The following is a 23,507-nucleotide window of genomic DNA, read 5'->3' as shown; positions in this document are numbered from 1 at the left end:
TGGAGCTGTGAGTCCATTAAACCCCCTTTTGTTAATAAATTGCCTAGTCTCAGGGATGTCTTTTTTAGCAGCATGAGAACAGACTAATACAGTTTGTCACTGATTTTTATGAGTGTCAAATTCTTTTGATGGCACAAGACAAGAGATAGGTTTAACATTCTTACCTGAATTCTCATTCTGTTTTATGGTCTTTTTACACTCACACACTGTGGAACTGGCCCTTAAGTAAAAGAAAATGATCTGACTCCTCTCTTGTTTAACACAGTACTTATCCCAAAACCTTGCACTAGTCCTGCAAGGCATATTTGTGTTGACATAAACCAAATTAATATGGACTAAATTTAGAGAACCAGATAGAGTTCTAGTCAATGACTCATGAATTCCCTTTTTAAGAAATGCCTCATAAAGAATAATCAGTCACATTGCGTGATCTTGATTGCCTACGAGCCTGGAAACAAACTGTTTTGAGTTGGCCCCACAAAGTATGTGACAACACTTGTTTATTTAGGACTTAATTCAAGTGATTCAGAATATTGTCATACTGATCTTTTCTTACTATAAACATTTAAAAATATACATTGAAAATTAGGACTTTGAGACCCTATGTGTGCATATCCATTTCAGAATATTTGCATAAAGAAAATCAACCTGCATAGTGTTGTTATAGCATGATCGGATTCTTGCTTAGTGCACGGTAACCAATCAATGCACCAAAACAGCAGGAATTGCAGCAGATAAAGAGTTTAATAATAACCAAATAGCAGCCAAAGAAAAAGATGAGAGGGAACCTCAAATCTACCTGTCCTAGAAGTTTTGGACTTAGGTTTTTAAGGGAATTTTGGTGGACAGAGAGCTGAGGAGCTAAGGTTGCTGATTGTTTGCAAAGTGAGAGGTTGAGTCATGGGACAGGGAGATGAAGAAACCACATTCCGGTACTGAGTGGCTTCCTCAGAGCGGGTCTTCAGACTGGCTGGCATCAACGGACTTGTTGGAATGCAGGATCTGCAAAACATCTCAAATGAAAACCTTGAGGTTTATGAATGGTAAGGATGTTATCTATAGAAGTTAGGATCTTGTGATGGGGGTAGGTGACTTCCAAGCGGTAGCTTGAAGGAAGTGGCTCTAGGGCAAGCTGGTTCATACTTTGCTCTGATGCTACTCCAGGCTTCTGTTTTTGTTAAGAATCTAGCAATTGGCCGGGCGCGGTGGCTCACGCCTGTAATCCCAGCACTTTGGGAGGCCGAGGCGGGCGGATCACAAGGTCAGGAGATCGAGACCACGGTGCAACCCCGTCTCTACTAAAAATACAAAAAATTAGCCGGGCGCGGTTGTGGGCGCCTGTAGTCCCAGCTACTCGGGAGGCTGAGGCAGGAGAATGGCGTGAACCCGGGAGGCGGAGCTTGCAGTGAGCCGAGATCGCGCCACTGCACTCCAGCCTGGGTGACAGAGCGAGACTCCGTCTCAAAAAAAAAAAAAAAAAAAAAAATCTAGCAATTAAGTTGTATTAATTTTATTAGGACAGTTTCAGTGTCAAATTACAGGGGTTCAAGGCATAGTTCTAACATTTCCTACAGTGTGATGTTACTTGAGTTTTTGGGTTTTTTTTTTGAATTCCAATTACCTCTTGCGGTACATATAGATAATATAAACCAATTCAAAGGGCTATTTTTGTAAGGGTAAAGAAAACTGGACAATATGTAAAAATATCAAGTGGAATGCTCTATGCATTGTCTTTCATGAATAATTGTGAGTCTAATTAATTGAGAAATAAGATGGAATCTGGACACATATTTGAAAACACCACTAGGAGATAGGGAAACCGGACATATTATCAGCTAGCATTTGAAGCTTGATTCGGCAATCCTCTCTCATTCAATGATTTGACCTGTCTTCTTTGGCCAAAATTATATCATTGGTCAGTGTTTATCATTATGAACCTGAAGACTAGAAGGCTTCCATTTAAGCCAGGGTTAATTAATGACTATGTATTCAGACTTGGGCAAGCCATTCAGTCTCTCTCAATCTCAATGGACTCATTTATAAAATGGTAATCATTGTACCTATTTGTCTTATCTCACAGGGTTATTTTGAAAAATAAATAGGATAATGTATGTGAAAGCCGTTTGCAAATGACCACATACGCTGCTAGAAAATTGTCATTGTGTGACTATTTATTGAGCCCTAGGGCAACCATCTGGGTGATTGGCTTTATTCACACCCACCCTTTCTGAGACTGCTACCTTTTGTTCCATTGAGAAAGGATTCACAGCTTTTGATTGACCAGATCTATTACACTCCTAAGGGTCATACTGACACATCTCTTAACCTGAGGTTAGGCTGGAAACTGACATGAATGGAAAGACTGGTTACTGAATGAGATGCCCATGGCAGCTCCAAGTCTTCTCACCATCAAGAAGGCTGTCAGCTCCAAATGACAGCTGATGGTGCTACAGTCCCAGTGCTGCAGCTGTCCCTGAGCAGAGAGACTTTTGTTCTTATTATGCAGCTGTCAAGGTGGTGGCAGGCAGCATCATCTAACGACACAAACCAGTGTCAGAACTTCCCAAACAGATTTGTAAGTTTCTCAACCACCATTTCATCTCATTGCAAATGCCACAGGCCTCAGTGAGTCCTCTTTCAATGTGTCACACTCTTAAAGTCGTTTTGTGATGATCTCTGCCACGGCTTCTTCTGAAGGAAGCCTTGTAGTCTGTCGGAACAGGGATGAGTCCCTGTCCTATTCCAAGAACAAATTAATCAAATATGACTGGAAGGAAAGTCCTGTGCTTTGTTTGCTGGTGACATAAGACATAGTACACCCAGACAGTTCTACAAATCTAAAATAATGAAAAAAAAGGCAACAATTAATATCAAAGAGACGTTTGTAAAATATGATAGAATTTCAGTGGTAGAAAGGAATTTATTTATACTATTATTTATTAAATAATTTGATTTTTGACAAATATTTGTTGGTGACTATCAAGGCCAATATGCAGCTCTCTGTCTGTCTTGGTGCATAATGAACAGGCTGGAAATGATGCCGGCTCCCTTGATACTAGTGTCCCCCATGAGAAGGCACACATAAATTTTAAAAATATATGTTTAAATATAAATAATGAGTAAATCACTTTTTGAGGGTGTCGTGGTCCTCTCAAACCAAGTTTATAAAAAAAAATAATAATAATAATAATAAAATGCATAAGAAATGTCTCTATGTAGAGTAAATTAAACATCTAATTTTGGCTAAATAGAGATTTATGTTCTAATTCTAGAAGCAGAATCTAGAGCTATGATTCTTTTAAGTTTCTTGCTCTCATAACCATGAAATCAATAGTTTTGTTTTGGTATAAGAGCATAAGAAGCAGCACACTGTATTCAAGAGTTCCAGAGTTTTTTCGATTATTGTGAATTCCAAAAAATGACCAAAAATAATCAAAGATTCTAAGATATTATTAGACCTCTAGAAAGAGCATGGGGCAGAGAGATCCAAGGATGAGCACAGCTGGGATTGAGAGTGACTGGTATGTGTGTAGGGGGAAAGGGTAGCAGGGATTGGCAGTAATGGCATCAGGCCCTTACATATCCTCGCAGACTTGGCTTCAGGATCTGGCCAAATACATCTACCTCTTAACATGCCCAGCCTCCCCTTCACTCTTCAAATGGCTGAAGTGTTTTCTGGATTCACAGGTGGAATCAAGATACAAGCTGTGGTGGGACAATCAATTTGGGCAACTCCTGTTGTAGTCTTCCTTCTGGAAAATAGGGCAGCAATTTAAGGCCAGATGATGCTTGGAAATATCCAGGAATAGAAAGCTGCATGTAGCAACTCAAGCAGAATCACCAGGACTCAATTTATTCCTCTTGTCATCTCTTGGTTTGATTTATTCTGGTGTGACTTTGTGTTGAAGAAGATGCTTGGAATATACTTCAAAGATAAACCAGGTTAACAAATAAAATAAAGGAGGAGAAAGAGAGAGGGAGGAGCAGGGGAGACAGAGAGCTAGAGAGAGAGAGAGAGAGAGAGAGAGAGTCAGAATACTAGGTAACCTGGATACAAGAAACAGAGTCAATACCATTAATACCACTGAAAAGATGTTATACGGCCAGAATAAAATCATGCATACCAAACTCGTTGGTACTGTTAGTGTCAGCATATCATAGACACTTAGTTAATATTGGTAGCTGAATCTAAATTTAATGAATGCCTGTTCGGCTATCAAAATACCTTTCTTCCTCATCCAGTATCATTTACATTGTAAATATAATAAGAAAAACTATATAAGAAAAAAATAACAAGAGACAACCACTGGACCTCCAGAATCAGCTAAGAAAGAAAGTCATGTGAAATACAGCCAAGGTAGCTTCTAGCTCCCTGTTCTACTAACATAAATTAGAATTACTTATAGCTCATTTTTATCAGTATGTGTTCTAGATATTTTATGCTGAAAGCTTTTAAGTGGAGTAGAATAACAGTTATCAACTTTGTCATCATATATTCCTGATTTTAATCCTCGGTCACTACCTATTTATTGTCTGCACAAATGTTAACAAATTGCTAACTCCTCTGAACAGATAAAATGAGGCCAATATTGTGTACTTCATCAGGTCATTGAGAAGTCCAATTCTGAGAATATTAGTACAGTGACTAGCATGCAGTACTTTCTACGTAAATGGATGTCATATAAGTATAAATGACAAGAAGGTGTGAAGCCTGTCTCTCTACTTTTCTCACTTAATTATCAATGAATTTTCATGCAATTTAAGGATTTTTAATAGTCTATAACTTCTTTAACATTTGCCAATTTGTTAATAATGCTATTTTAAAAAAATCTGGATTCCATGAATTATAATACAATTCAGAAAGTTACAACATAAGGTTGATAAAAATGTTTTCATTGGTGGGGCTTAAATGTTTATTTTAATGAAGAGACACATTAAGGTGAGTTGATTCCTGATTCCTGTCTTTGTGCTTATTGTTATCTACTTATTCTCCAATTCCAATAACATTGGTTCATCAAATATTGGGAGGCTTCTGAGGATAGTGGTCATGAGAAATGGTAAATTTCTGAAATTAGCCTTCCCCCATCATTGCTACTTAATTTCTCTGTAATCTTTGACAATTTGAACATGCAACTCTTATAAGTAAACTTCACCTGTCCTTCCCCCAACCCCCGCCCCCCGCCCAGCTTAAGTTAGACCCCATATCTCTGTACTCTTTATTTCCTCCTCTGTAAATAACTTCACAGTAACATTGTGGTATTTTCTTTCCATCTTACTAATAGACAGTAAATTCTTCAAGGGGATTAGTTACATATGGATTGGCATAGAGGAGGTACTTGGTGAATAATAATTGAATGAATGAGTGTGTCTTACACTAAAAATAGTAATGCGCACAGCAGTTCCTGTAGGTAGAGCAGTATTGTTATAGAGGTAACAATAATAAAAAAGTAACTAAAACAGTTAAAATTAATGCTAAACTCTTAAGATTTGCTAGGCACTATTCCAAGGGCTTCATATTCATTCAATTATTTTCTCATTGCAAGAGACTATGAGGTATTTACTACATTTTCCCACTTGCATAGATAAGAAATCTGAGGCAAAGGAAACTTTATAACCCTCTTGGGATCACATAGTTAATGAATGTTGAAATGAGGATCAAAATATAAGTAACATCAGTTTTCTGAGGATCCTAAAATTTGAAAGGGTCTAAGTGTTAGGTGTGTGTATTTAAATTTCCTGGCTTAAATTTTCTCCTAAGGAGAGGTTGGACTCCATCATCTCCAAGATACTGTCCAGTGGTCATTCTTGTGATTCTGTCCTTTCTTTCTTATTGGTGAGTCTGTTGTCTTTCTTGGCCACCTCAGCCCAACTCCTGTCTCCTCCTTAAATGGAATCACACTTGCTCTGGGGATCTTTGATCCCAAGGGCTCAGATTCCCATGATAGTGTGTCTGTGCTGCTGTTTAACCTTCTCCCATACATTGTTCATTCTCTCTCTAATGGGGAAATCAACTGTAGTCAGGGGAGTAATTAGCTGGCTGATTACGGCTGATCTATTAATTGGAAAGTGTTGTAGGCCCTATTTAGAGTGATCGGACTAATAAACTACAGTATCTTTAATCAAGGATTCAGTGATGTTTCTGGCTAGTGGAAATGGGATATATTTTACTGGTGAAAATATTCCTCCCCCTTCACCATGATGTTTAGTGAATGCAGCTCCACATTCAAATTGCTACACCCTAAGCCTGTCATTGCTTGTATGTTCACCTGATTGTGTCTGTCACTAGACTATTAGTGTTATAAGGGCAGGTACTTGGTGGATTTTATCCGTGAGTCTCTAGAATCTGTCTCACTGCCTCACACAGGATAGGAGCTCAATAAATGTAGGTAGACTGCTCTAAGCTTCAGTGTTTGTCCTTTGTACAAAGAGGATATTAATAGATACTTTGTTGGGTTATCAGGCATTATCTCCAAGAATGTATATAATGATAGTGGTTGTTGTCAAGACATAAGAAGAAGATAGTAAAGATTAAGTGCCTTAGATATTCTGATTAAGCTGTGGGAATAAATTCTTATGGTTGTGAATGACTAACAATAAATTTATGAATAAGTGAATGAATGGATTGTTGAATAAAGTACAGAATCATTTAACTCAGAGGTAACCTTTAAGTCCGATTTGTTTGATTACTACACATATTAACTATAGCCCAGTATGTCTTCTTTCTTAAGGAAACTCACCACTTACTCTCATTTGCAAATTGATGTCACCAGCAAGTTACTATTATGCTTTGAGAGAACATTGTAGCTTTTCCCCCCCTTCATGGTGGTTACTAACATTTCTAGATAAAAAGAAATATCTTGGGGACACTATCATGTGTAGTCATTTGTTAAGTTGTTTTACATTTCTTTATGAATAGAGAAGAAACTAGTATGCTGGGTACTGTTAATTGGTTGCTTTTACCTTCATTTCAACCTCCTAGTTGGAGAAGCTAAAAGGTTAAAAATGGCATTTCACAAACTACCTTTAACCAGGGTTCTGGATATAAAATAAAGTTCTATGAACTGAATACACTTGTATGGACTCAGATACCAGATATAAAAGAAAGACCATATTTCAACGTCATTTGATTTTTTCTGATGCCAAGAAAACCTACAGACATGAGAAGTTTCCTTCAGCCTCACTCCAGGGTTCATTCTCTTTTTACCTGGCTAAAGGGGGACGTTGTGAAGACCCCGGTGACAGGACTGTCTTTTTGACTCCTGAGTAGAAAGTATGGGCATGAGTCCAGTAATTGTATCTAAAGTAGGGCTCACTGATGGGTGCCTTCTGCATTGACGTGGGAATCATTCCTAGACACTAAGCCTGTAAACTACTGCTTTAGGCCTGGTATCCTTTATTAAATCACTTCCTGCTTAAAAAGACCTGGAGTGATTTTTTAAATGTATTTCACGGAACCCTAACCAAAAGGTAAAGTGTAATATTGAACATGAGTGTAAAAAACACCTGCTGGGCTGGGCATGGTGGTTCATGCCTGTAATTCCAGCACTTAGGGAAGCCAAAGTGGGCGGATCACTTGATGTCAGGAGTTCGAGGCCAGCCTGGCCAACATGGTGAAACCCCATCTCTATTAAAAATACAAAAAAAAAATAGCTGGGTATGGTAGCTCATGCCTGTAGTCCCAGCCACTTGGGAAGCTGAGGCATGAGATATGAGAATTGCTTGAACTTGGGAGGTAGAGGTTGCGGTGAGTCGAGATCGCACCACTGCACTCCAGACTGGTGACAGCGAGACCCCGTCTCAAAACAACAACAACAACCAACAAACCAAACAAAAAAAAATGCTGAACCTGGAGGTAGCAGGTCCAACTGCATTTTCACCCCTTCACTAGCATCCCATCAGTCCCCAGAACAGCCCTCCGTATACAAGAACTGCTCATAGCTTCTTTTAAAACATTCCCAATGTGTAGAATATATGGATGATGCATACTCTCGTAGACCTAGAACATTTATACCTGGATACAAGCATCTTTCCTATCAAGGCTTATTAGGCCAAGGCATTCACATGCTTGCTCTAGAAGAGTCTTCACTCATTAAAGAGTTCACACATACAAGGACCATAAGATCCACAAGCAATATCTCTCTATGGGCATCAAAATAATTCAGATGGCTGCACATTCTTTCATCTAGTTGAAAAGCCAGCACTTACTTAAACATACCCTTATTTTTTCATTCTGATATTTAATAATATAGTCAGAAAAACAATCAATGTTTTCAGTATATTATCATCTTCACTCTTAATTTTTTTCCTTTGTGATACATTTCTATAAAAGTTGCTCAGGTTAAAATATGACTTGTTAAAAATGAAATCACTTTTCTTACTCTCTGTTCTCTAACTTAACAATGACTCTGTGGTGAAGAGAGAAATACATTAATCTGTAAATTGCATGATTCTATTGCAAATCTTCTCCACAATCCTCTTCTCTTCTCTCCTCATTGTAGCCTTGTTCCCTGGCAACAAATCCCAGAGTAGGGGATGGTAGAAGAAAAAGCACCTTTTTTTTCCCCCAAAAATAACAGCCGAATTCAGTGAAGGTAAGATCTCTAGTTACCGGGAGAATGTCTTGTAAATTTTTAATTCATTATTTCATCATAAATTGTTATAGAAAATTAATGGCTATCTATTTTCCATTATTTCAATATAGTTACTGTTTTTTCTCTAAATTTCTATATGAAGATTGTCTATTTTTTGTCTTTCTTATAAAGTCAGATTTTTAAAAATCTTGATTTTTAAACTCTCTGCCTATAGAACTGCTGCTTAGACCAAATTGGTTGGTTAGGTCATGGAAGCAGGACATGGACCAGGGCCGTGGTGGTTGGTATGGACAGTTACTGTTTTGAGACATCAAACATGAATATATACATAAGTTACAAAATTTGCCCAGTGTTATACAAATACATATTTAAAGAATCATGGATCCTCAGTCCTTGACTTTTCCACCATGACATTCTTTAGAGAAGGCAAATATAAACACACACATGCACACACACACACACGCAACACAAGTTATTTATTTTTAAAAAATCAAGTTTCTCCAAGGCTATATCCAAATACAGTATTAGGTTTTTAACATCAGTCCAGGAAGCCTGGAGACATCACATGGATTTGGGGCAGAAAGAAACAGGATTGGGGGGCATACTGCGTGTTTGGTTAAGCTTGTTTAAGAACTTATTTTCAAACTTCTTCTAATATATTTTTTAAGATAATCTTAAAAGCCAACATTAAAATATCAAAGAGGTACCCCTTCTGCAGAACATGCTAGAGAGAACCACTTTTGTAGCAAATCTTCTCTTAACAAAATATAGTTTATGACTGAATATGTGGAATTCATATGTTCACAGACTATTTTTCCTTTCCCAAAATAACACCAGAAGCAACTATTCTGAAGATCCTTTTAACAGGCAATGAATATGCTTCATGAAGGCACTTTGATCACCAGAGAGTCCTGTCTGAGTTGAATTTCTTGGAACACAAAGGCACAGATTCTGCCCTCAAGTCGGTCAGGATGCCTGAAGAAAGCACAGATGGCATGGCACTCTGGTGACTGTGACAGACACAAAGTGCCAAGAAACTGAGTGTGGAGACAGCACTCAGAGAGAGGACAAACTCTGTCCAGGTGGGGCAGAACCAGGTTCTCAGGAGCATTGACATCTGAGTTTGTACTTTGTGTGAAGAAGGAGAGAAGTTAGTTGTCTGATTGAAGGGTGTGGAAAAAGGGTTTCCCTGGATAAGGGTGACGTATGTGGAAAGGTGAGCAGTGATGAGCTCTTGCAGATTCTTAGGGACAAGTGAAGAAAAGTCTAGTTCGAATGGGAAGAGAGTAAGTACTGGTGAGGGGCTTTTTAATGTTTTTATTATATATTGTTTTCTATACATCTTTATTTCCATTTATTTGAGATTTTAGCTACTTAAAAAGCCTATTCCTAATTTCAATAGATTTTCTAATCTTTCTGGTAATGTAGCCTTGGTATTTGATAGCGCAAACATAATCAGAAATTTATTTGGTTCTGAGCACTGTTGAGTTTAAACTCCAATTTGCATTTTTATTTAATTATATATGATGGCTATGCCTTCCTTTTTATATTGCTGCATTGCTATCCAAGCCAACATTCACCCCTTTCCTGAATACCTTGAAATCCAAGTGCAACCTCTAACAGAAATAAAAAGTTTGGACAAAGCAATTTCAATGCACCACTCCAGGTAGGAGGATGGAGGGGAGGCAGAGAAAAATCTGGAAGAGAGACTTGAAATACTATTTTCTCAGACCTAGGAATTTCAGGGTTTGAAAGCGGAAGCCAGCAAGCATTTAAAGACCGCCTTTGTTAAAAAGAGAAGCTCTAGGGGAAATGATTCCATTCTGGGTATCTTATAATCTCATTTTAAGCAAGTGACAGTTGCAAGTTCTCTTTGGCACTAATTGCCTTTCTCTGATCAAGCTCTCCCGTCTCTAACCCTGACAGTCTGTCTCCGGTCAAGTTAATATCTATATCTGTATTCTACAGCTCTGACAAAAAGCTTGTCTGTGATCAGTGGTTAAGTTTTCCTCTGAGAGGAGTGAGTATCTCACCACAGCATCTGCATTTGGAATCATTATTTCTTCAGAAACGTGAATCTCTGATTGCTGGATATTGGATTGCACTCATGGGAGATTCCGTGCCTTCCCTTTTGGTAGATTTAATAATATTTTGTGCAAGAAGAGAAGTAAATAAGAAACTGTTATGAAAATGATGAGAAGCAACGTAAGGTATGAGCTGGCATCAAATGTGAATTTGTAAGCAATCTGATAAATACGAGTTTTTACTTCTGCCCCTAATAAGTCAGAAAGTCATAGGTTTGAATCTCAACTTGATTTTTAATTAGGCAAATTAGCCTTCTGGTTTTTATGCCCTGTTCTTCTTTCCCTCTTCCCATCTTTAATTTTAGATGATGTGACTGTTTTGCCTACTGGGCTGTGAGTATTTTGAGAAGATGGATAGTGCCCTAATGATTTTGTATCCTGTCACCCAGCTCAATGCTTATCCAAGTGTGTCCATGTGATATATGTTTCATAAATGAACAAATCTATTGTATCATGTTCCTCCCATTCACTTTCTAATACATGAGAAAGATTGATCCAATTCCTTAATTTTATTGAGTGCTGTCTTCTCCCTCCATCTCCACTCCACCACTCTCAGGAAATACTGCTTGTGAATGCATTCACAGATCTTCAAAAAGAGAACAGTTCTACATTACACCCAATATTGCTAATCAGCTATATGGGTAGATAAATATGGCATCCTTATTTGAATTAGTAAAACAATTTGTGGGTAGGGAAGTTTGTTTGTTCTTTTGAATTTGAAACAATAGCACAATTTGTAGTTAGTCCTTAATACAGGTATGGGGTGTCAATTATTACTAATGGGATTAATTTTCAACACTTTGGCGTTTGGTCCCCACGATGACATAACTTTCATTAGTATGGAAAGTAGATAATTTGCTTACACTTCATGGTGTTTATTGTCAACTTTAATTTTTATTTCCAGCATGGTTCTCAATACTTCATCTTAATTGCTGCTGATGAAGCAAATGACAGAGAGGCTAACTTGACTTTGTGTCACCAACAGGCTCTCTCAAAATTTTAAAACCCACTCACAGGGTTAGACAGATCATTGAGGCAGGAAATTAACAAAGATATTCAGGACCTAAATTCAACACTCAACTAAATGGATCTAACAGAAATCTACAGAATATTCCACCCATTAACAACAAATACATATATTATTCTCATCAGCACATGACACATACTCTAAGATCAACCACTTGCTTGGCCATAAGGGAATTCTCAACAAACTTCAAAAAATGAAATTACACCAGTCACACTCTTGGACCACAGTGCAATAAACTAGAAATGAATACCAAGATGATCTCTCAAAACCATACAATTACATGAACGTTAAACAACCTGCTCCCGAATGACTTTTGAGTAAAGAATGAAATAAAGGTAGATATCAAAAAAATCTTTGAAACTAATGAGAACAAAGATAAAATTTACCAGAACCTCTGAAACATGGCTAAAAGAATGTTGAAAGGGAAGTTTATAGTGCTAAATACCTACATTGAGAAGACAGAAAGATCTACAATTAAAAATCTAACATCACACCCAAAGGAACTAGAACAACAAGAGCAAACCAACCCAAAAGGTATCAGAAGAAAGGAAATAAGCAAAATCAGACCTGAACTGAATGAAATTGACCAGCAAAAAAATACATGCAAAAGAGCTATAAAACCAAAAGTTGGTAAAAAAAAAATAAGATTGATAGACTGCTAACTAAATTAAGAAGAGTAAGAAAAAAGAGAGACTATCCAAATAACCACAAACAGAGATGACAAAGGTGACATTATGATCAATCCCACAGAAATACAAAATATTAATAATACCTTCAGAGACTATAATAAACACCTCCATGCAGACAAACTAGAAAACATAAAAGAAATGGATACATTCCTGGAAACATATAGCCACTCAAGATTAAAGCAGGAAAAAATTGAAAGCCTAAAAAAAAAACAAATGAGTTTGAAAAGTGAATCAATAATTAAAAAAAAAAACTTACCAACCAGAAAAAGCCTTGTATCACAGCTGAATTTCAGCAGTTGAATAAAGAAGAGCAGATTCCAATCCTACCAAAATTATACCAAAAAAAAAAAAAAATTAGGAGGAGGGACTCCTCCCTAACTTATTTTATGAGGCCAGCATCATTCTGATACCAAAACCTGTGAGAGACAAAATGAAAAAAAAAAAAAAAAAAAAAAAAAAATTTCAGGTAAATATCCCTGGTGAACATAGACACAAAAATTCTCAAAAAAATATTAGCAAATTCAATCCAGCAGCACATCGAAAGGCCAATCCACCACAATCAGGTAGGATTTATTCCTGCAATGCAAAGTTGGTCCAACATATGCAGATCAATAAATGTGATTCATCACATAAACAAAGCTAATGATTATTTCATTAGATGCAGAAATGACTTTTGATAAAATTCAATATTCTTTTATGTAAAAGACCTTAAAAAACTAGGAATCAAAGGAACATACCTCAAAACTAGAAGAGTCATGTATGACTCTTAAAAAACTAGGAATCAAAGGAACATACCTCAAAATTAGAAGAGTCACTGCCAACATTAGGTGGTTTAACTTAGAAGAGTCATCTATGAAAAACCCACTGCAATTCCAGTGAAAACAAAACAGATAAGTGGGACCTAATAAAAATAGGGAGCTTCTGCACAGCAAAAAAGACTTTCAACAGGATAAACAGACAACCTATGGAATGGGAGAAAATATTTGCAAAGTATGCATCTGACAAAAGTCTAATATTCAGAATCTATAAGGAACTTAAACAAATCAACAAGCAAAAAAGTAAACAACCCCAAGGGCAAAGGACATGAACAGATACTTCAGAAGTACATAAGAATCTACAAAGGACAATGAACATGAACATGTATTTAAAAAGACATACATGAGTCTAATAAGCATATGAAAAAATGTTCAAAATCACTAATCATTAGACAAATCAAAATCCAAACCACAATGAGATACCATCTCAAAACAGTCAAAATAGGTGTAATTGAAAAGTCAAAAATAACAATTGTTGGCAAGGTTGAGGAGAAAAAGGAATGTTTATTAACTGCTGGTGGGAATGTAAATTAGTTCAGCCAATGTAGAAAGCAGTTTGGAGATTTTTCAAAGAATTTAGAACAGAACCAGTATTTGACCTTGCAATCCCATTACTCAGTATATACCCAAAGGAATGTAAATCATTCCATTGAAAAGATGTATGTACTTTCATGTTCATTGCAACACTATTCACAATAGAAAAGACACGGAATCAAATTAGATGTCCATTAGTGGTAGACTGGATTAAAAAAATACCTTACATATATACTATGGAATACTATGCAGCCACAAAAAAGAACCATCATGCCATTTGCAGCAATGTGGATGGAGCTCAAGGCCTATGTGAATTAATGAACAGGAAACCAACTATACCACATATTCTCACTTGCAAGCAGGAACAAAATATTGAGTACACATGCACACAAAAATAGAAAGGGAAACCCAGGGCCTACTTGAGTATGGAGGGTATCAGGAAGGTGAGGGTCAAAAAACTACTAATCAGGTACTATGCTCAGTACCTGGAAGTATTTGTACACCAAAGCTCAGCAACACACAATTTACTCATGTAACAAACCTGCACATGTATTCCCTGAATCTAAAATAACCAATTGTTTATAACAATAGTTATAATAAAATAAAAGTTGAAAAAGAAAAACATATATTTAATTAGAGGTCATGGAATGAATCCATTATTAGTAAAAATACTACAAACCACTGTTCAGTGAAATCAGAGATGGCACAAACAGAAGAAAATTTCATGCTCACAGATATGAAGAATTGACATCATTAAAATGGCCATGCTACCCAAAGCAATTTATCGATTCGATGCTATTTCCATTAAATTACCAATGTCATTCTTCACAGAACTAGATAAAACTATTTTAAAATTCATATGAAACAAAACAGAGCCCAAATAGCCAAGACAACCATAAGCAAAAAGAGCAAAGCTGGAAGCATCATGTTACCCTACTTCAAACTATACTACAGGGTTATAGTAACTAAAACAGCATGGTACTGGCACAAAAACAGACACATAGACCAGTGAGACAGAATAGAGAACCCATAAATAAAACCACGTATCTACAACTATCTGATCTTCAACAAACCTGACAAAAACAAGCAATGGGAAAATGATTCCCTATTCAATAAATGGTGCTGGAATAACTAGATAGCCATATGCAGAAAATTGAAACTGGATCCCTTCCTTTCACCATATACAAAAATTAACTCGAGATGGATTAAAGACTTACATATAAAACCCCAAACTGTAAACACTCTGGAAGACAACCTAGACAATACCATTCGGGACATAGTCACAGTCAAAGATTTCATGATGAAAATGCCAAAAGCAATTGCAACAAAAGTGAAAACTGACAAATAGGATCCAATTAAACTAAAGAGCTTCTGCACAGCGAAAGAAGATATCCAAAGAGTAAACCGACATCCTGCAGAAAATTTTTGCAAACTCTGCATCTAATAAAGGTCTAATATTGAGCATCTATAAGGAACTTAAACAGTTTTACAAGAAAAAAGCAAACAACCCCAGTAAAAAGTGGGCAAATGACATGAACAGACAATTTTCCAAAGAAGACATGCATGTGACCAAGAAACATATGAACGAAAGTTCAACATCACTGAACATTAGAGAATTGCAAATCAAAATCACAATGAGATACTGTCTCAAACCTGTCAGAACGACTATTACTAAAAGTCAAAAAATAACAGATGCTGGCAAGGTTGTGGAGAAAACGGAATGCTTATACACTCTTGGTGGGAGTGTAAATTAGTCCAATCATTGTGGAAGACAGTGTGGCAATTCCTCAAAGACCTAAAGACAGAAATACCATTAGACCCAGCAATTCCATTAATGGATATATACCCAAAGAAATACAATTCGTTCTATTATAAAGACACATGCATGCACGTGTTCATTGCAGCACTATTCACAGAGCAAAGACATGGAATTAACCTAAATGCCCATCATTGTCAGATGGGATAAAGAAAATATAGTACATATACACCATGGAATGCTATGCATCAATAAAAAATAATGAGACCATGTGTTTTCCTGGGACATGATGGAGCTGGAGGCCATGGTCTTTAGGAAACTAACGCAGAAACAGAAAATCAAATACCAAATACCACATGTTCTCGCTTATAAGTGGGAGATAAATAATAACACATAGACACATAGAGGGGAACAACACACACTGGGACCTATGAAGAGGGTGGAAGATGGGAGAAGAGAGATCAGGAAAAATAATTAATTAGTACTAGGCTTAATAATTGGGTAATAAAATAATCTGTACAAGAAACCCCCATGACAAGTGTTTACCTATGTGACAAACTTGCACATGTACCCTGAACCTAAGATAATAGTAAAAAGAAATACACAATTCTTTCATTTAATTATCAAGAATAGTACCTATCAAATGTTAGAAGACCTGCTATAGCAAAGATTTCAAGATCAATAGAATACAGCTTTGGCTTTAGAGGAAATTACAGGCTAGTCAGGAAGACATATATTTAAAACAATCATTAGTGGCCAACTGTCTGATTCAGGGACTGCACAAACAGGGTTCATGAATTATGCTTAGGGGGTAGGAAATTCAATAAGGCTTCGCAGAGAAAGACCTGCTGAGACTTTAGGATCAAGACATGGTTCTTTTGTGCACTAAACTCCCATAATTCACCACTATACAATTCAATCACATAAAAAAACCACTTGTACCACAAAAGCTATTGAAATTTAAAAATATTAAACATATAAAGTTAATGTAAGACAAAAAAAGATACTGTTCTCAAGCTGAACAAGGAGTACAAGACATTACAGAATGAAAAAAAATTTCTGCAACTCTTAGCATTAAAAAAAAAAGCATGCATGTTCTTGGAAGTCTAAGTAAGTGAAGTGACTAGAGTGTAGGTATATACAGACAAGTGAATTTAATTGTAGAGTTTCATAGAATAGAGATCATAGAGGAATTTGAATGACGTGCAGCAGAGTTTCAATTACATAAGGGTCCAGCACAGCTGTGCCTATTTCTCTGCTTTCATGTTGGAAAATGAATCCCATATCTTTCTAAGTATAGGTAATAGAAATATGAAAGTTTCTGAATATGGGTTTCTGGTCAATAAAGATTTTCATTCCAGAGTGTTTAATTAGTTTTACAACATCCCCACGCCTGATTTGACTTGCACATAGCTGACTATTGGATAACCATAGCAAGGACCTATGCAGCAAGAATCCATTGAACACTTTATTAATCACTGAGGCAACTGAATCTGGTCTCATGAACATGGACTTTAGGACCTACTCTGCTGCTAGTTAAAAGTAAAAAGATAAATAATTCACTCCACGTGGAGTTTGTAAAATTAAAAGAAGGAATCAGATTTGTATTGGTGGCATCCCAATGCTTAAGTGGGAGATTTGTCACAACCAACCTGATATGAGGCTTTGCTTGGAAGAAGTTATGGCAAGATGGAAGCAGGCACTTACAAGGCAACCATGGCAGGACCTGAGATGGAGCTGCCACCTTCGATGGAGCTTGGTTGAGGGCCCTCCTTTGCCAAAATCCCCTCTACTTCCTGTGAAACACTCATGCTCAGGAGAAGTGCCAACCATCATTTATTATTGCCACTGCATTGTTGATTTTCTTCATTTAGAGTTATAAGAAAAGTGAAATACTTGCTGAACTTAACCTTCCATTAAGTGTTGGGGGTGAAAAAGGGTAGTTCTGGCTATGCTGTATATTTCAAGAAAATATAACTGTAGCATATATATGTATTTTTAACTGAGAAACATTTCTCTGATTTCAACATGCAAATAAAGTGCTCATGGGCCCATGGAATTAACATGAGATAAAATTGTGAGCCCACCTTGATTTATTCCTTTCCATACTAACTCAGTATAGGAAATTATTGCAATAAAAACTCTCTGGACATCAGCCTCTTCTTTGTGCCCCAGGTTCAAGGTAACTTACCTATCTCCTGTCTGGCCTCTGGAGCACTATGAACACTGCTGTCTCACAAAAAGAGGTCTCATCCTGTGTTCTGAGCAGAAAGGGTCAAGTAGCTACCAGGCCTGGCCTCCAGCAAGTTGCTTAAATTTTGTCTTTGGTGTTTTTGTCTTTAAAATACAAAGAAAGTCCTACTTGTTCCATTCTATGAGATGACTTTTAAATACCTAGAATGACAATACACAAACAGTAGATTCTATATTTTCCCATATTACATTATTTTTACTGTAGCTAAAGCAATATACTTTAGTTCACTTGAGGGTCTTAATAATAAACTATTTGCTACTATATGTGGGTGGCATTTTATTAGTAAGCTCAGAACTGCCAAGTAGTCTAAATAGATTTTTTGGTTTGTTTGTTTAATTCACCAAAAACAAACACATGATTGTTTAATCCCTATCCAAACACAGTTTTACAGATAAGGAAACTGAGACCCAGGAATCATAGTTAATTTGTAATTGCATATTCATTCCATTGCAAATCCTGTGCTTTTATTTTGTCAAATGGGTTCCTGACAAACAACTGCTAAACAGTGTGTCAGGATTTGAACCAAATATGAATTCTAACCCCATGGTGTTAGCCATAAGGCTAGACTCCAATTTTACAATTCTTTGTGCCTAGATTGGCTATTGAATACCAGGATCTAATATGTGAGTAAAGAATGCTTTAATTAGTGTATAGATAAAATATATCCATAAAACATATAAAATATATACATACTATTTACAAACATATGTACAAACATATTCATGAACACTCTATGATTTTCTTTGGCAAATATTCTAGAATTTAGCACAGCTAAAAAACATTTCAGATATATCATGTATTGTGTTGGCAATACCATCTTAATAGCTCTCCTTTGTTTATGTAATTTTGAACACAAATATTTTCAACTCACTTCAGGCCTATAGCAAAAATAATCTCACATTAATAAACTGCCACAGCCATCATTTACTTTGACAACATAAAAATCATACACGTCATGAGATAATTTATATATATCATCTCTATTAATAGTCAGTTTTCCTATGTGATTACCTCATGAAGCATGCCTGTTCATCTTTATTTTATAGAAAGGAAACTGAGGTTCAGGAAAGTTGGCTCATTTATCTAAGGTGTCACAGCTAATAACTTTCAGAACTATATCTTCAACCCAGGTATCTGACTCCGAAAAATATTCTGCCTCCAACTTCAATGCACACATTCCCTGCATCGATGTTGATCCATCTCTTTGGGATGGCAAATGTCCATCATATGACACAGATTTGTTGTTTGAAATGTCCAAGTGTGATTTGGAGACTAGTCTATAAATAAACAATCTTGGTCAAACTGTCCCAAAGCAAGATATGACTATAGAAATAGAGATTTTCTACTGTGGCTTCAAAATTGTTTTCTGTACACTATCTACTCTCTCTACCCACTTTCCAGCTCACATGCTCTCAGAATATCAGACTAGATAAAGGTTGTAATAATAAATCCTGATATTTCTGTCTCATCTTGGCTAAAGCAATGAAGCAAACTGACATTAAATTTTCCTTCTTTCTGCCTTCTTTCTCCACTTGGCCCTTCACCTGAAAATTCCCAGCTCAATTTAACCGAAGGTTGTACTGAGAGACCAAAGGCTAAGACATTTGTAGCTTAATGCGTGACATAAATGATGGCAGAACTTTGATGAATTGGACAAATGGAACACTCCATTCTTTGAAGGAATACCTGTCTAAACTGTCAAGGCAAAGGTGGGGGTGGTAGCTCTAGCTTATACACTGCTTGCTAAAATCTTCAGCACCTGTGTGTAGTGATGAACGCTGAGAGCGCCCTGAGATTAACCAAAGGAAGTGCTTCCGAACCATAAGAGTCAAGTGGCACCTGGCCACACAGCTGTGCAGTCTTACTTACAATGTCCTTCAATCAATGCTTTCCTGGAACTCAGCTTCCCCCTCTGCTAAGTTAAGACTAAAATATCTATCTCTGAGCATCACTGGGATAAGGTTTTCTAGCTGTTTTGAAATGGTCAATTTAATAAATGGAACATGGGTGATCGTTAAATGGTAGAGAACATTATTGCTGTATTAAGTAATACATACATGCAATGTAAAATAGTATATAATCGTAGTAACTACAAAGTGCCAGTTCAGGTTGAATTAGGGAAGACAAGGTAACAGAGAAGTCTGATGTGGTAGAGAGCAGTATACCAATAAAATCAGTCCGCAAGGAAAGAACAAAAAGAAGAATTGTATAGTAGTTGAGAGCTAGGATTCTTGTCAGCCAGATCCTCTTTCTGCCATGTAACACTTGAATGACCATGGTCGAGTTAGTTAACCTTTAAGGGTCAGTTTCCCTGTCTTTGAACTAGGCACAATCCTGATTTTATCTAATAGACTTTCTGCAACTACATATATATATATATATATATACACACACACACACACACATATGTATTAATTAATACAGATTTTAATATATTAAATAATACATGTTTATATAGTCTTTAAATATGTGTGCATATGTTTAATATACAATATGTATTAAGCACATATTTAAATCCATGTATATTAAAACATTTATGTAAATCACTTACGTATCTGACACACATTGAACCCTCAGCCAACATTACTTATTTCCCATTATTATTCATTAAGGACTACATAGTAACTGACACATGATCAAAATATTTAACCTAATTCTGTCCACTGGCTAAACCTCTAAATTCATTTGTGTTTTTCTCTAACCCAGGATAATTTACTTCATACGTCATGGCTAACTTCCCCTACAGTGAGGATTCTAGGAGAACCTGGTAGAAAACGACAAAGCTTCTTATAACCTATCCTTAACAATCTCAGAACATCACGTTTCTTAAATTCTATTGGCCTAGCAAGACACTAAGGCCAACCTGAGTTCAAGAGAGCAGAAACTATATACTACCTCTCCATGGGAGTGGTAGCAAAGAATTTATAGCTATCTTTAACCTATTGCAAGGAGCAAACCCACAGTGAAAAGCAGCATTACCCTACTTGGGCTGCCATAAGAAAATACCATAGGCTGGGTGGCTAAAACAACAGGAATTTATTTTCTTACAGTTCTGGAGGCTGGAAGTCGAGAGATCAGGGTGTCAGCAGGGTCCTGTTCTGGTGAAGGCACTCTTTCTGGCCTACAGGCTTCTGACTGTGTCCTCACGTGGCCTTCCTTTGTGAAAGCTCATTCTTTCTTATAAGGCTACCAATCCTATCAGATTAGGACCACATCCTTATGATCTAATTTAACCATCTTAAAAGCCCTTTCTCCAAAAATGGTCACATTGGGGGTTTGGGCTTCAACATCTGAATTTTCAGTGGGCACAATGCAATCAACGGCAACATCAGAGAAATGAACAAGATACACGTAACATTTCTTGAGCAATTGCATCCAGTCGTGCCTGAAGCTATGTCTACCACCAGAATTCCTTAATGATGAGAAGCAGTAAATTATATTTTGTTTTATGTAAGCCAATTTTGATGAGATCTTCTGTTATTTGTAACAGAAAGTGTACTGGTTGATACAACAGGCAACTTTTTAGTGCCACCTTACAGGTCGCCAAGGGCAAGAATGGGATTTGTTAGAAGAATAAATTAGAGTCCTCAAACAGAAGCACACACAGGAAATAGTGACATCAATGATTAAGCGGGATTGAGGACATAAAGCTACAATGACTTAATTCCAAAAGGTAATCTGTTTCTAGCTTGAAGCTACTTTAAAACAAAGGATATGAACTTTTTAATTTACTGTAGAAAATCTTAAAGGCACATACCTGAGAGTCAAAAGCAAAAAAACACCACAATTGAATCAAAACGAGTTCTAGAATGTAACACAGATGCCACTTAGAGACTCTTGAGTTTGATTAGAAATGAATTTATTCACAAGACTGACTATATTCAGTTTCTTCTCTTTATGGAAGAGAAAACCAATGGCCAGATATTCAAAGCAATGTTTGCATCCTGGAGTACAAAAACACGAGCTTTTACAGTAAAGATCTTGACTCATATTTAACTTAAGCATAATATTTTCTGCTTTTTGGAAAGCAACAACTCTCCATATTTTTATAACCCTGTCCTCATTCTGATTATTCACTTTGAAGGAAGGACAGTCAGGGTGAGTCAGTAGCCCTGAAGGCAAAGAAGAGGATTTTCAAGCACAGGTAGGGAAATAAGGGAGTATCTCCAAACAACAAAGGTGACCTAAGGTTTACTAAGGTAAGATGCCGAGAATAGATGCCTATTAATCCCTGTCGCACGGGTCACAGGCACCTCTGTCAACCAAATGTGTGGCTGTGTACCTAACGGTGTGTGTTCAGCCAGGATATTAAGGCAGAGAGAGCAATACATCTCCCTGCCGCCCTTCCTGCCCCTGCTGAATACATTAGGTCAGCATCCTACCGACTGCAGAGAAGAAAATGACATGTGCATAGAACAACATGGAAAGGAAATCAACGTCCTTGAGCAGAGACAGATGAGAAAGATTATTTTATATGGTATGTTAAAGAAGAGAGAGAAAATTCAGCAGGTTTATGCTCTTGGGACCTTAATAAACTGACTAAAAATAGAATAATTATCCTAATAATTCTTATATGATAGTTTTCTCTTTGAAGGATACTCCTTAGCCACTTGTTTCATAAAAAGAAATCACATCTTTTTATATAAGCACTAATCGTGTTATATATTTGTTAACCTATGTTTCCCCCCTTCATTTCCTCTCTCTCTCTGTCTCTCTCTCTATATATATATATTTCTCACATAAAACACATGTAAACTAAGTATGGATGAAATTAAGAAATAAACGTATGATTACATATTGTTATAAGTGACTTCATCCTCCTTTATTTCTGCCTTGTATTGTTTCTCTCTGTTAAAGCCCTGATTCAAAATTTGCCAAAAATTCTGCAGTTTAAATGTCATGGGCTATGAACAAAAGGAATGAATGAGATTAAAATGTTTGGAAAGGTGGGGGAAAAGTCTGTACATTTTAATAAAAATTCAAATTTGTGCTCGCTTTGGCAGCGCATTCACTAAAATTGGAACGACACTGAGAAGATTAGCATGGCCCCTGCACAAGAATGACATACAAATTTGTGAAGCGTTACATATTTTTCCAATTTGTAATAAAGATACTTTTTAAAATTAAAAAAAAAAAAAAACCTCGAATTTGTTAGAATGTTTGGGGAATTGGGACTCTGGAGAATTGGATTTTCTGTCTATGAACTCCCTTATTTCAGTTCTCATCAGAATGATTGCAAATACCTAAGTCCCTAGTCTTCCTTCATCAACTAACATGATTGCATCTTTGCTTAATGAGTCTGAGTTCTTTGAGATCTTGGGCTCATCAGTGTTCACTGTGTGGAATTCGATGTTGATATAAATGTTTTAGGAGGCAGAGTTTGTTTACTTCTGAGTTTAGAATGCAAATACCAATGAACTTTTATGGTTTGGGTAGAATCTCAATATACTTATATATAAAGTATTAGAAAATATTAGAGAAATTCGATAGTAATATAATGTCTGTGGTTATCTACTGCTTACTATGTATCAGGCATTGTAGTAAGTTTTTCATGTGCATTACCTCATTTATCTCCGAAAACCACACTAGGAGATTGATGCTAGGAATCTCTTTTACAGAAGACGAACTGCTGGGCTAGAGCAGAGCTTCTCAAACATTAGTATTCTTTCAAACCACCTGGGGGATCTAATTAAAAATGCCAATTCTGAATCAAATACCTTGTTTCAGACCTGAGATTCTGCATTTCCAAAGTTTCCT

At 36.6% G+C, this 23,507-nt stretch overlaps 1 long non-coding RNA gene and 1 other non-coding gene across 2 annotated transcripts in view; both read left to right on the top strand.

The window, feature by feature from the left end:
• LOC126960604 (uncharacterized) overlaps positions 1-8,585 on the top strand; it is a 136,605-nt gene extending 128,020 nt beyond the window's left edge. Inside the window, exon 3 of the long non-coding RNA XR_007728074.1 lies at positions 8,499-8,585. This is a non-coding gene — a long non-coding RNA (uncharacterized LOC126960604). The remainder of the gene's footprint in view (positions 1-8,498) is intronic.
• A 14,152-nt stretch (positions 8,586-22,737) lies between these two features.
• LOC126961983 (U6 spliceosomal RNA) lies at positions 22,738-22,844 on the top strand. The gene has a single exon (XR_007728548.1). It is a non-coding gene; the product is annotated as a U6 spliceosomal RNA (small nuclear RNA).
• The last annotated feature ends 663 nt before the right edge of the window (positions 22,845-23,507 follow it).

The sequence above is a fragment of the Macaca thibetana genome, chromosome 8, assembly GCF_024542745.1.
Source record: "Macaca thibetana thibetana isolate TM-01 chromosome 8, ASM2454274v1, whole genome shotgun sequence".
Classification (NCBI taxonomy): Eukaryota; Metazoa; Chordata; class Mammalia; order Primates; family Cercopithecidae; genus Macaca; species Macaca thibetana.
This window is presented reverse-complemented; position numbering and strand designations above follow the sequence as displayed.